The 14,697-nt window shown below is 42.9% G+C and overlaps 1 non-coding gene across 1 annotated transcript; it reads right to left on the bottom strand.

Moving 5' to 3' along the window:
• Nucleotides 1-6,925: 6,925 nt before the first annotated feature.
• On the bottom strand, nucleotides 6,926-7,055 carry LOC128325481 (small nucleolar RNA SNORA13). The gene has a single exon (XR_008307477.1). It is a non-coding gene; the product is annotated as a small nucleolar RNA SNORA13 (small nucleolar RNA).
• Nucleotides 7,056-14,697: the final 7,642 nt, after the last annotated feature.

The raw sequence follows: 14,697 nt of genomic DNA, 5'->3' as shown, positions 1-14,697 counted from the left end.
GTTTTACTCATCCATACGTGATATTCCAACCACTGAAAGCATTGCAGTTAATTGGAAACTAGTTTAAATTTAAATACAAGTGGTAATTTGTTTTGTCAACAAGTGAAGTTGATACTTTAACTGTGTTTTAAGGTATCCTTTGGAACAAGAAATTCAAAAATGGGTTTTCTTTTAACTAGAGTGCATGATAGGGCACTACAGTATACAGTAATTAATTAACCTCTTCAGCCCTAATGAAAATCCACCTAAAAGCAACACAAAGACAGGTAAATCCCCATCTACTTTGTATGATATGTGGTGGTAGCCCCCAAGGTCTTAAGTAAGGTAGGAACCCTGTGAGTTGAGAATTTTGTCTCCTTGACTACTCTGTCTGCAAAGAATGCTTGCCAACAAAATCCCTATTCAGACATTATACTGTATGAGTGTACAGATGTCTGTACACTTGTACTTGTTTGTGTGAATAACTGCACCTTCAATAATTTTAAAAGTGAATCTGGAAACAGACCCCTCAAAGGCATGGTACAGATAGGAAGTGTACTGCTGTACATGTGCTCAACGTAACATGTGAATAACTGTACCTGTGTACAGATCTGTACTTGTGTACAATGTACATTCATTGTACAAATATTTAACATAATGCAACTTGTCAGTTGGCCCTCCATAGTGTTCTGGGCCATGGTGTAGTGCATGGTGCCTGGGCCCGTAGGAGGGCCTTCTCTGTGGCTGCCCCTCTTCTTTAGAACAACCTCCCCCCGCCCCCAATTCGTTCATTCAGCCCCCTCTTTAGTGGCTTTTAAGGCCCTTCTTAATACCTACCATTTTCACCAGGCTTTTGCCCTTTAATTTTTTTAAAAAAATATTGCTATTGTTATTGTTCACCGCCTAGAGTATTTGGAGAAGGTGGTATACAAGAATTTTTAAATAAATAAATAAATAAATAAATAATGCATGGATGGAGCTATTGTTGGAAATCAATATGGACAACCCTAATTTTCTTCTTACCATTCATCACCAGTGCAATATGCAGAAGATAAGTCATGACCACCCTGAAAATGTGCATATAGGATGAAAATATACTTCACCCTCACTCATTACCAGTGTTCCCTGTAAAAGGGATTCCCAGATGTTGTTGGCTACAACTCCCAGAATTCCCAGCGGCAATGCTCTTTGGCTGGGGATTATGGGAGCTGTAGTCAACATCTGGGAATCCCTTTTACAGAGAGCACTGCTTGTTGCCATGTTAAAACAAGGCCTGGCCTAAATTCCAGGGGACCCTTGGCAAACTGCCCTCCATGGGGTACCCTCCTACCTGCAAGGTTCCCTCTGCCACCATTACATATGGCTATCTGCACAGAAGAGGTCTCAGAGATCAGAAGTGGGCCTTTCTGAGGGCCTGAGCAGCTCCCCCATGTGAACGTGCAGGAGCACACACATACACACACCAGGTCTGTATTAAAGAATAGCTCTAGGTTAACAGTGGCATGGCAATAGGCTGCAAAAGATTGCTGCCTAGGATACCAATTTCTGGGCATAACCCCTTCTCTTTATAGACCCATTCACATGTTATGTTCAACACTTGTACAACGAGTGTACAGTGTACACAGATACAGATCTGTACACAGGTACAGTCATTCATTTGTTATGCTGAACACAGGTAGAGAAGTACACTTCCTATCTGTACCATGCATTCGAGGGGCCTGAATCCAGATTCACTTTTAAAATGAACACAGGTACAGTCATTCACACAAATGTGTGCATGTGTGTACCTGTATACTTTAGTGTATCTGTATACTTGTACAGCATAATGTCTGAATCAGAGTTATGTGACTTTCGCATCTTATTCACCTAATCTCTCCAAGTTATGTCTCTCTTTCCATGCACCCCTCACTTCATATTATGCAGGGTTTCTCAACGTGTGGGTCCCCAGATGTTATTGGACTTCAACTCCCATAATCCCCAGCCCAGTGGCCTTTGGTTGGGAACTATGGGAGTTGAAGTCCAATTACATCTGGGGACCCACACATTGAAAATCCCTGTAGTGTCACATCCTATTTATAGACATATATTCCGCACTTTTGTCATGTATTCAGTATCTTAGTATTCTTTTGAAATATCAAAATATTATTACAGTTAGGTTCAGAAAAATAAAATCCAGCCATGCTCTTAAATCTTAAAGAACTGAGATGAATATCCTGGAATAGTGCCTTATCACTTACAAAGCATGATACTCTCAGCTTCTTACATGTGTCCTGTTTGTATAACTTAATTTGTCATACCCGCTTAATTCACAAGTGTCCTGTAAAGGATGATATCTCTATATTTGCTACTGGATGCTGAAATAGACCCAGTTGTCCCCCTAATTCGCTGATATGTGTTCTACCATAGAACAATACTGACATCTAGTGGTAGGAATGATGCACGTGTCTTCTGTATCAAAGGCATCCCCAGCAGAACGTGTTTTTAATGCTGTATTTTCTTATCTGGCCCACTTCGATTCCAAAGAGTAAAGTGCCTTTGAAATTCTTCATGCTATTTGTCACAGATGTTTTAAAGAATTGTTAAATTTATGGGAACGAGACAATCAGCTGGCTGAATGAACCAAGGGGAAAAGTGGTTCAAAATGAGTGATGAAGTTCACCAATAAAACTATCATTTTTAAAAAATAAAAAATCCCTTATCCCACTTGCTTATACATAATAACCTAAATTCAGGGTGGGCAGGAATTAGATCAAGACCTATACAGTGATTTGCGGAAGACTGGAGAGTTTAAACTCTCGGCTTTCGCAGCTGACTCATTCCTTTATGCATCAGGAAGAAGGCACCTTCTTCCCAGTGCATTATGGGGCAAAATGGCTTCAAGTGTGGCTCCTCTGTGGGTTAGATGGTGCCTCCTTCCTTGTGCATTATGGAGTAAGTCAGCTGCAAAAGTGGGAAATTCCAGTCAATATGGTACACTGGCCAGTATCCTTTGGCACACTAGTGTGCTGCAGCACCAGTTCAGAAATGCTGGTGTAGACTAATCCTTTTAGATGACTGAGACTGTTGCCGGTCATAAGAGAGGTGAGCAATGACCATGCTCCCTGATGGAGGAAATTTTTGAACATGGGAAACACTGTGGGGTAGGTTTTCTCTAAGCATAGGGAGTTTAAACAGGGGGAAAGGTGTCCCCTTCCCAGGTGTGAAAGAGCCTCCTGGCTTTTGTAACAGACTACCTCATAATGCACAAGGAGGGTTAAATATGTTCAGTAAATAATAAATAAGTGTGTGGTGTCCTTGCTGCCACAAGAGAAATCAAAGGGGACAGCGTGCCCCAGGTTTTCTCCTTAATCTGTGTCTCCAGGGCGGGGCATTGGAGGTTGGGAAACACTGGTCTATATAATCAAAGGAGTAGTAGTATAAAATACATCCTAGCTGTCAAAAACAAAGTCACGTGGCTTTGGGGGTGATGTCACCGGGAGCATGTGCATGTTGACATCACTGGGAGCTGTCAGAATCAGGCCTACGTCACCAGAAGTGGTCAGAGGTGGGCCTACATCACCGGAAATAGTCAGAATCAGGACTATGCCCTCACCCTGCAAGTTCTGCCCCACCCCTCCACCACCACCGCAGAATATACCCGGGCATGCCCTGAAGGTGGTATGTGACCCCTTTATGAACACACCCTACCACCCTGGACCAATAGGAACAGATTTCAGAGCCTAGAAAGGCCTGATGGTGCATGGAGCAGGCCTAATAATAGATAATGGAGCAGTGACCATTTTGTGTAACTTTATTGGCTGAAATGGCAAGTGATCCCTCTAAGAACAGACCCTGTGGCAGAGTGCCACACACAGCTGAGATGCTAGGGGTTGCCAAAGAATTAGCAGCAGAGGGTGGCTTTTTGCCCCACTCCCCACTGAGTGGTAATACAGGTTTAAAGAAACATGGTTTTAATTTCACCCACAATTTCTAACATTCCAGGCATATCAGGAATGTTTACAATTCTTTCAATGTGTGTTTTTTTGTTTAATGGCCACTCTATACTCAGCAATAATTCTGAGGCAGTTCTTGGCCTCTGCTGCTTGCATTTTCATAATCCTCAAGCCCTCTGTAGCCATCGCAATCTCTTTGAAATAATCAAACACCCATCTCTTCCTCAAGATCCTTCACCAGATAGGCCTGTGCCAGTGAGTCTTAAAATCAAGACCATGATGGAGTTAGAAAACTATAAATCAATCTGCCCCTCAAGGTTGTTGAACATAGGAAGCTGCCATATACTGAGTCATACCATTGGTCCATCTCACTCAGTATTGTCTGCACAGACTGGCAAGCTTGAATATTTTAAGACTAGTGCTCCAGGTGAGACTCAAACTCACAATCATGGCATTGCTTTGTGTGAAGTGCTTTTGAATAAGTACCTTGTGCTACCAATTGCACCACTAGTAAAGGTAAAGTGTGCTGTTGAGTCAATGTCGACTCCTAGCGACCACAGAGCCCTGTGGTTGTCTTTTGTAGAATACAGAGGGGTTTACCATTGCAATCTCCCTCGCAGTATGAGATGATGCCTTTCAGCATCTTCCTATATCACTGCTGCCCTATTTATTTATTTATTTATTTATTTATTTAACTTCTATACCGCCTAAACTTTCGTCTCTGGGCAGTTAACAGAAAAACAATTAAAATACATATAAAAGTTAAAACAATGCAGCAATTTAAAAACAGCCATAAAATGGAAAACAGACAGTTTTAAAAAGCTGGGAAAGCTTGGGTTAAAAGATGGGTTTCCAGGTGTTTTTTTTTTTTTTTAATTGCAAGAGATGGGGAAGATCATATCTCAGCAGAGAGCACATTCCACAATCTCGGGGCAGCAACCGAGAAGGCCAGTCTCTGTGTAGCCACCAAACGAGTTGGTGGTAGCTGAAGACAGACCTCCTCTGATGACCTCAGTGAGCGGTATGGCTCATAGTGAAGAAGACTTTCTCTTAAATTCCCAGGGCCTAAGCCATTTAGGGCTTTATAAGTTATAACTAGCACTTTGTATTTTGCCCAGAAACCTATTGGCAGCCAGTGAAGCTCCATCAGCAAAGGAGTAATGTGGTCTCTCCAAAGATGACCCAGAGACCAGCCTGGCTGCCGCATTCTGAACCAACTGGAGTTTCCGGACTACGTACAAAGGCAGCCCCACGTAGAGCGCACTACAGAAGTCAAATCTGGAGGTTACCAACAAATGTACCACTGTTTTGAGGTCATTGATCTTGAGAAATGGGCACAGGTGGTGTATCAGCCAAAGCTGATAGAAAGCACCTCTGGCCACCGCCTCAACTTGAGAAATCAAGGAGAGGTGTGGATCCAGAAGTACTCCCAGACTGCAAACCTGTTCCTTTTGGGGAAGTGTGACCCCATCTAGAACAGGTAGATCAAGATTGTCTCTGGAGTTCTGACCCCGCACAATAAGTACCTCCACCTTATCTGGATTCAGTTTCAGTTTATTCTCCCTCATCCAGCCCATTACCACTTCCAGGCAGGCATTTAGAGAGGATATGCCTCTCTAAAGGCATATCCTCACTATAGGTGTTTCCCACAGTCTGGGAAACGTACCAGCAGGGATTCGAACCGGCAACCTCTGGCTTGCTAATCAAGTCATTTCCCCACTGTCACTGTAGCTACTGTCTAAGTAAGTAGATTCAAATTTATTAATAAAGATTAAATGTCATTTTAAAAATAGGGGTTTTTAACTGTTGATGGAACATGCACACAGAGAGAGAGATATTTAGAAATCTATCTTCCACACATCAATGACCATAAATGAGAGAAAAATTAACTAACTTTTTGATTGAGATTGTACATATCATATTTGTCTGTAATCGTATTGTCATATTCCCCTTCCCCTTATGTCGTAAGTGAGATAAGTGTGTAAATTTCAGATAGTACACCCAGCACCAGATTATATTCTGGTGACACAGGTCAAATGATATAGGAAGGAAGAAAATTATGTTATCAAATATTAGAAGAGAGAAAAAAGAAACCTGCTTCAAAAAAACCCAGAGAATATTAAAGAGGGCAAAGGGGATGTTATATACTTTCCTCCAAGTACCACAAAAGCAGCTTTACCCTCACAACCACCACTGATACAAGTTAGGCTAAAGGGGTAACTTTTCCAAGGCCATCAGCCACTGAGCTTCATAGCTGAACAGTGATTTGACCAGCATTTCTAGCCACCGCACAAGAACAGAAACACAATTCCTAGAAACAGTAGTGGGTGCTTTAAAGCAGATCTTCTGACAAAGAACTAGATTCTATCCACAATCTATTTTGAGGGTCCCAGTTCACAAAAAAACAGTGGCTAACATCCAGAGCAAACAAGCAAGTTTGTGCTAGTTTAAGAAGTTAAACGCTGTTGCACTAAAAATCCCGAATTTTCACAAGAGCATTCGTGCGCAAAAGTTCCCATTAAAACAGATGTGGCATACTGCATTTGTGCAAATGTTGCACGCACACAAGCATTGTTCCATTTAGTAGCACAACACTAGTCTGGAGCACAAGCACAAGCTCCAGACTTACAGTTAGCTATAACAGTTTTGTATTCTGTTGCTCTGATGTCAGCCAGAGGTGCAGTTTGATGAGCCTGCTTTAAAAACTAGAACCTCTTGTGGGGGAACTGCTGCTCACTTGATAACCTTGTTAAACAAATATCTGGCAATGGAACAAGTTGCCCAGGATGACTCTGGAATCTCTTTTGGATGTTTTCAAATATATGACATGCAGCCCTTAGTCTAGGCATGATACAAAAGCTACAAACAGCAAACACAGATATTTCATGCAAAGAATATTGTGTTTTAGGGCAAAAATTGTGAGAAGAACTGGTCTAATTCCCAACTCATATTCTACATATTGGTTTGAGTTTATGGGTAACTTAAGGCAAGGATCACACATTTTTCTATCTAGGGCATGTTCTAGCTGCAGTGCTGAGGAAGGTCTAATAACTAGCTCTTGAACTCAGATCAGCTAGAGTTATTGTATGCCTTTTCTGACACCACATTCACTGGAGAAAATAGCAAATGGGCAACACAAAGGCAAAGTTACATAATAAAGAACATGAATCCATGCTGAGTTGTAAAGTATTAAATATCTGATATTCTATGTAAGACACAGTAGCATATGTTTTTGAGAGATACACTACTCATGAGCTTTCATATCTATATCCTGATATTTAAATGTAATAAGACATGCCAGGTTTCTTCAAACTAGGGAAAGGAATTGTGTATTAATATATGCTCTGGTCATGGAGAGAACAGAAAAGCCTTTTCACTTTGGCATGTTTTAAGAACCACACTGAAATGTAAATCAGCATAAAATAAATACTGGGCCTCTTCACTTTTGGGGTGTTTTAAAAATCACGCCAAAAGTTAAAGTAGCAAAAAATAAAACACAGGGTCTCCCCTCTTTAGGATGTTTTAAAATCACATGTCTTTGGTTTGGGGAAATCTACCCTTAAAATCCACCACCACCCCTCGTTTAAACTACAAACTGTGCTAACTTGGCAAAGAGGCACCTTTTAACATGGTGATTCTCTTTATTTAGCAGGGGGAGAGTAACTGGCCCTATCCACCCCCAGCACAGTACCTCCAGTGACTGTTGCTGGTGTCTATCTTAGGTTTCCTTTTCGATTGTGAGCCCTTTGGGGACAGGGTTCCATCTTATTTATTTGTTATTTCTCTGTGTAAACCACCCTGAGCCATTTTTGGAAGGGCAGTATAGAAATAGAATAAATGGATGAATGAATGAATGAAATGGAGGATTTAAATTAATACAATTAGTAGAAAATACTTCTATAACAGAACTGTTCAGAACAGCAGAAAATACTGTGGGTTAGATCAGAGGAATGTGCTAAGAAAGGTACTCACAGAATCCAGAGGCAGGGGCGTAACTATAATAGGGCAAGGTGAGACAGTTGTCTGAGGGCCCATGGCCTTGGGGGGGCCCAGTCCCCCCACCCCGGGCTTCCTTCAGTTGTATTCATCCTCTGAAATTGATGTGAGTGTTAAGACCTGGAGCTACCAGAACATCATGTCTAGTACCATTAAATGACTTGCATCGTCCACAATTTATAAAACCTTTTAAAAAATAATTTAGGGTGGTGTATATATATAGGATGATGATGATGATGATGATGATGATGATGATGATGATGATGATGATGTGTGTGTGTGAGTGTATAATATATATATAAATTTTACTATGCTTTTTGTTTCCACTATTTCTTTACTTCATGAGCTGAGCTTCAGTGAGGGCGTGGCCCATTTTAAAATCTTGTCTCTAGGCCCACTCCAACCTTGCTACGCCCCTCTCCAGAGGCCTGCTTCTTCTGGAGGTCCAGGAAGGAGAAAGAGGAAGTATTTCCTTGGGCCGTTGGCAGGAGGGCCTGATGAGAATATGTCCTTCCACATCACTAGGGCTCATGGGCGGAACTACGATCGGGCAAGGGGAGGCAGTTGTCTGGGGGCCCCACTGCCTCTAGGGGCTCTCCAGAAACATGTCACATGACTCCCCATTGCCCTCCTGCCCAGCCCCAAGGCCCCTCAGCCACTTGCCCTGTTCGCCCTCTCTCCTGGCCGGCAACCTAAGCAGCCTGAAAGGGGCTCCAGCTCCTTCTCTCTACACGTCTCAGCTGATCAGCGGGTGGGCGGGGCTTCCAGAGAGGCCTCTGTGCAGGTCTCCCTGAAGCCTGAACTCGAGTGCCAAAGGAAGGAAGGAGGCAGGCAGAGTGGCCAACACAGTTTTCTGCAGACCCTCTGCCCAGGCCGGCCAGCCCAGCCTTTGCAAACCCAGCCTTTGTCAGGTAGAATGTGAATTCCTTTTTGTGGTCCTCCCCTGCAGGATATAGAAGGATCTGCTTGCCATAGGGCTTTGATATGGAGAGGGGGAGACTGAGAAGTCTCTGAATATATAACTTTAAACAGATTGGAAAAATTGCTGGCTTAAAAAAAACCACTATCTAAACATTCCTATAAGTGGCTTGTTTCATGGCAGAAAATTACAAAAACTTCTGGAACAAACAATATTATATTTTTATTTATTTATTCATTCATTCATTCATTTATTCATTTATTCATTCATTCATAAATACACTTATGTTCAAGTTGTTTTGCAACCCAGAAGGTCTGAGTGAGAACTGTGAAGCATGTGTTGTGCTTTTATATATGTTGTGAAGTGTGCATGTGTGTATTCAGTGAAATGTATTTCCAGGCAGCATACTTATTTTCAAATATCAGACTTAAATCCTTGGGGGCCTGGGGTGTGCGGAGGCCCTAGACTTTGACCGGGGGAGCATTTTAAAATATCGTCTCTGGGCCCAATCCAACCTTGCTACACCCCTGCTAGGGCTGTTTGCCCCCTTTATGCTAATGAGAATCTTTCCAAAGATTTTTACAGGAGGGCCTGATAAAATTATGTGCTAATCATCTTACCAGCCTCCTTGAGCAGTCTAAATCCTCTAGGAACCATCTTTCTGTATATAAAAACAGAGACTCCCCCACCCACCCCCCAAAAAACACCAACCGTTTTTATTTATAATGTAGGCATGTTTGGGGGAAATGCTGGATACATTAAAATGGCACTTATGATAAGCACATGAACAAAATAAGCACTCTGATCCCTTGTTCCCCCGCCTTCTTCAAAGGCCTGCTGAATGCACAGAGAGGAAGATTAGGGTTTCTTTGCTCCCCTGCCCCCATTTCCTGTGGAGAATTGAATTTGAAAGTCTCCACTTTGCACTTCTTAATAAGATAAGGACAGAATATAGGAACACCACAAGTTAGTGCATTGTCCTAATTTTGTGTTTTTAAAGGTTGATCTGCATTTTGCATTCCATAAATTACACCAAATAATTCATACACAATCCTAGCATCTTCATCCATAAGACACAGAATTCAGTCAGTTGACCTGCTTGTGGAATTTTAACCAAATTAGCAAAATGTAGATCCACATTTACCTGGACACAGACTTCTGCCCATTTAATCTTCAGCGAAGAAAGGTAGCTATGTGCAAAAGAACCAAAGATAGCTAATCCAAAGCTGGTTCCCAAGTATGACTCCTTTATAATGCTGAACCATTGCTCTTCCACAATCAGGTGGTGGAAACACATTTAGAATTGTGGATCCACACAACACATAATATGGCATAATTCCCATCCTCAGGTCAAAGTGCAGCATATTTGTGGCTGCAGCAACCTGACTTTGGCTCTTTGCACAGTGCCAGAGGTACATCTTCAATGCTGTGCCGCCCCTGTCACCAACCACCACACTGGGGAAATAGAGACTGCCCTCCTTCTCCACTTTCTCTCTCAGTCTGCCTTCTCCACTTTATCTCCACCACCAGCCCTTCTGAAGTTCTCCAGAGTTGCACAACTCCTGCAGCTTTCTCCTGGCTTGGAAGAAGGGTTGACAGGCAGGTGGGGAGATAAATTTTATTTACTCAGACAGAGAACCTTAAAGAGGCTTGCAGGGTAGCAAAATGCTTTGCAAGTTTCTTCATAGTTTGATGCCTCTGGATGGTCCCACTCCCCTCACTACTTATAGCTCAAGCAGAGCAAACGAAAATAAGCAAATTAATTAATTAACATTTCTATTCTGCTCTTCCTCCAATGAGCCCAGAGCAGCGTACATGGTCATGTGTATCCTCACAACAACCCTATGAGGTAGGTTAGGCTGGATCAGAGTCACCCGCTGAGCATCACAGCTTACAAGGGAAATGCTGATGTGAAGCTGCATATCAAGTCTGCCAGTTTTTTAACATCTCTCTTTGTTCCAAATTGCTTCTTTTGTTCCTTTACATACACACAAACGCCAGCCACTTCCCTTATGGGATGGTGGTGCTGTCCCCTTTCCCAAACTCTGATGGCTTTCTCTTCCAAACATTCAAGAGAAATTTCCAGATATTCCCCCAATTATTAAGGAAATATAACTAATATAAAGCATCCTGGGCTAACTGGTAATCTGCCTAATAATAGAGTTGCCATGTCCCCTGGAATTCAGGGTTTCACCCAGATTTTAAGCATCTCACCCAGATTGCTTAGCCCACCTGGATTCACATGGATTTCAGCTTTCTTTCTTTCTTTCTTTCTTTCTTTCTTTCTTTCTTTCTTTCTTTCTTTCTTTCTTTCTTTAAGCTTTCTTTCTTTTAAGTCCATGCTTAACTGCTGGACTTGGATTAAGGGAGGTAGCACAAGAGGATTTCACTTTCACAAGAACAGCAAGCCCCTGAGGAATGTTGCCTTTGAGGTTATTTTTAATCAGCAGGGGATCTCTATGGGGCAGTTGAGAGGATAGTTTGCTTTTGATGAAAATCACTGCCTGCCTACCAGGCTGTGTATTGTAATGTTTTACTTTTTTGGCTTTACATTCAATGCATGCCTGCCTAGAAGTAAGCACCATTGGTTTCAATCAGATCTTCTCTCAAATAAGTGTGTACAGAATTGCAGCCTTAATTTAAAAGCTGTGCTTTTGTTATTGTTGTTGTTGTTCTATTGCTGCTGTTAATATGTCAAGGAAAATGGTCAGGCAAAGATATCTTCCCCAACTATTGTTGGTAGATATCCAGAGCAAATACAAGTCAACTGGAAAGCGCAGCTGCTGATTTGCATATGCAACATTATTTTCAAGCCAATTTACATAATATGCAAATTAGGCACCCGGATTTGGGAAGCCAGAATATGGCAACCCTCCCTAGTAAGATGTGACAGTCCAGCAGCTATGACAATACTGTTAAGGATACTAAAATGGACTTTTCTCGTCCTTATAATGCTTAGTGAGGGGGTGAGGTAGATTGGGGGGGGGTGATTTTGAAATTAAGGGGTATGTGGCATCAGAATGCCCTCCACTTAAAACTAGCTGTGTTTTACGTTTCCATGGTTCCTGTTCACCTGGAAAACTGACCGATTTGCCATTGAATTTGAAACTTCCCAAGGGTCAGGCATATTCCAGCTGCTGAGCCACCATCACATGCAAGTTGTCCCCTATGGAAAAGATATGCTAATTTTTGTTCCCAGATCAAGCATCTGTGTTACCATGTGTGCTACAGACACTAGCAGGAGACAGTTACTCAGGTGTTAACAGTTAAGTGAGAAAAATCAGATTTATTCCCTATTACCGCCATAGTCACTAAAGCAATTGAAGGTGGATTCCCCATTCCAGTGTTTCATGATGGCATATTAATAGTTTAGAGTCTTGGTGATGCATTACCAGAAAAACTTTCCTAGCTGAATTATTCATATATTCAGCCTACTAAACCAGATAATAAGAGATGGCAGAACCTCTCCTTGAGTCTCATGGGGCATATTCATATATTTTAAAGATTAATATTCCGGCCAAATATATACCTTTCAAAATGTATTTTTGTCTAGTTCTTTCCATTCAATCAGTTTTGTGTTCTAATGTTTGAATTTTGTTCCTGAGGAACAATAATAACAACAGTTGCTGTGAACACACTAATTTAAACGTGAGATAGGTGTGCTGTTTCCCCCCATCCCTATATAAATGGTTACTGAATGTGGAGAACTCTCTGCTAATAGTTCCAGAATAATGTTATGCTTGTGGAAAGGGAGGGGGATGATGTTCACATCCCCTGTTCCCTCTGCTAGTACCCTCTGAAAATATGCCCCTGAGGGTTGGGGACCTTGAGGGACATATTTTCAGGGCATGAAAAGGGGAGGGGGGTCTGTGAAAATCACCCCTCCTATGAACACAATGTTACTCTTTATGTGAGCCCTGTAGTTTCATAGTACAAGTTTAATGTGAACTAAACTACTGTATTTACCCAGACCAAAGAGGACTCTAAATTTAAGACAATCCCCTTAAAAAGTAAAATCCAGGTAAATACCATATTTACTTAAAAAACAAAAAAAGGTACAGGATCCTGAAATTAAGATGACCTCATGGAACCTGGTAAGACTCAGCTGTTGCAAACTGTGCATGAGTATGTTATGCAAGGCACTTCTAGGGTATGTATGAACATAAGAACAGCGTTGCTGGATCAGGCCCAACGCCTATCTAGTCTAGCATCCTGTTTCACACAGTGTCCCAGGATGCTGGACTAGATAGGCCTTAGGCCTGATCCAGCAGGGCTGCTGTTATGTTCTTATATACTCTGGTCTATTCCTAGAAGTGGCTTGCATAGCAACAACAACAAATATTTATATATTGCTTTTCAGCAAAAGTTTCCAAAGTGGTTTACACAGAGAAATAATAAATAAACTAGCTGGGCAGGGCGCAGAGCATCTGTGCCTCCGGCTGGCCCACCCACCTGCTGCCACCTTTTCTCTCCCCCCGCCCACTTCTGGCCAGCCCCCTCCCCGCTGCTTTTGGGCCAGCCAGCCAGCTTCTTCTCCCCCCCCCCCCCCGCTTTTAGGCTGGCGGGCCAGCCGGTTGGCTTCTTCTCCCCCCTGCCCACTTCTTCCCCCCACCCCAGCTGCTTTTTGACTGGCTGGCCCACTTCTTCTCCCCGCTGCCCTTTTCTCCACAGGTCCCCCCCAACTTTTAGGCTGGTTGGTCAGCCAATCTGCTTCTCCCCCTCCCCACTGCCCACTTCTCTCGCCCTCCCGGGCTGCTTTTTGGCCAGCCAGCCTGCTTATTCTTCCCCCTGCCCGCTTCTCCCCCCCACACACACACACACTGCTGCTTTTAGGCTGGCAGGCTGGTCAGCCCACTTCTTCCCTCGACTGCTTCTTGGCCCCCTCACCACTTTTTGGCCAGCTGGCCCACTTCTTCTCCACCCACCCCAACCCCCACCACTCCTTTTAGGCTGGCGGACCAACTGGCCTGCTTCCCCCGCCCCCCAGCTGCCCGCTGCTTTCTGGCTGATGGCCAGCTGCCATTTTTTTCACCAGCCACTGCTGCAGCCACCATTTTCTTCCCTCCTACCTGTACCCATGGCTATCCGGCAGCTCTCCAAACCCTCGCAAGAGCTGCCACGCATGGGATTAGCCACGGGTACATCTTAGAGAATTAAATAAGATGGATCCCTGTCCCCAAAGGGCTCACAATCTAAAACAACAACAACAACATGATATACACCAGCAACAGTCACTGCAGGTACTGTGCTGGGGGTGGATAGGGCCAGTTACTCTCCCCCTGCTAAATAAAGAGAATCACTACGTTAAAAAGGTGCCTCTTTGATTATCCTTTACTGGACTGGAAGCCTTGATAAACACTTGCAAGCAAACCACTCAGGAATCCCAGTGAGGACTGAGGGCACAACATAAACAATATTAGCAGTACTAAATGCAGAGTCTTAATTTACTTCATATCAAGTAAACCATCTAGTGGGCCAGTTGAAGTCACCAGTAGAATGGGAGGTCAAAGCCAAGACTAATCAATCCACACAGAAAAGTAGGAAATAAAATAGATGATCAAGATCCAGGAGCAGGTTAGGCAAGTAAGCATCTTATGATTAGACAGACAGGCGGTCCTAGTAGCTGTCAGGGCTGCCACATATTCTAATGAATGTCTGTGACAAAGTTTCAGATATTGGCCCAGAACCAGTGAGCAGCACCCAGACTAGGTTACTCATGAGTAAGTCCCACTGAAATTCATGGGACTTTAGCCATGATCAGCTTGCCTCTTTGGTGTTTAGTCATGGCAAATTTGTCTGGATGTTGCTCATTTTCACAATTAGTTTGTATCCATGAGCACTGCCTTTGCTAGAAAACATTTTAGATGTAGG

This window comes from Hemicordylus capensis, chromosome 4 (assembly GCF_027244095.1).
Source record: "Hemicordylus capensis ecotype Gifberg chromosome 4, rHemCap1.1.pri, whole genome shotgun sequence".
NCBI lineage: Eukaryota > Metazoa > Chordata > Lepidosauria > Squamata > Cordylidae > Hemicordylus > Hemicordylus capensis.
Note: the sequence above shows the minus strand (reverse complement) of the source record. Positions and strands in the feature narration are given on the sequence as shown.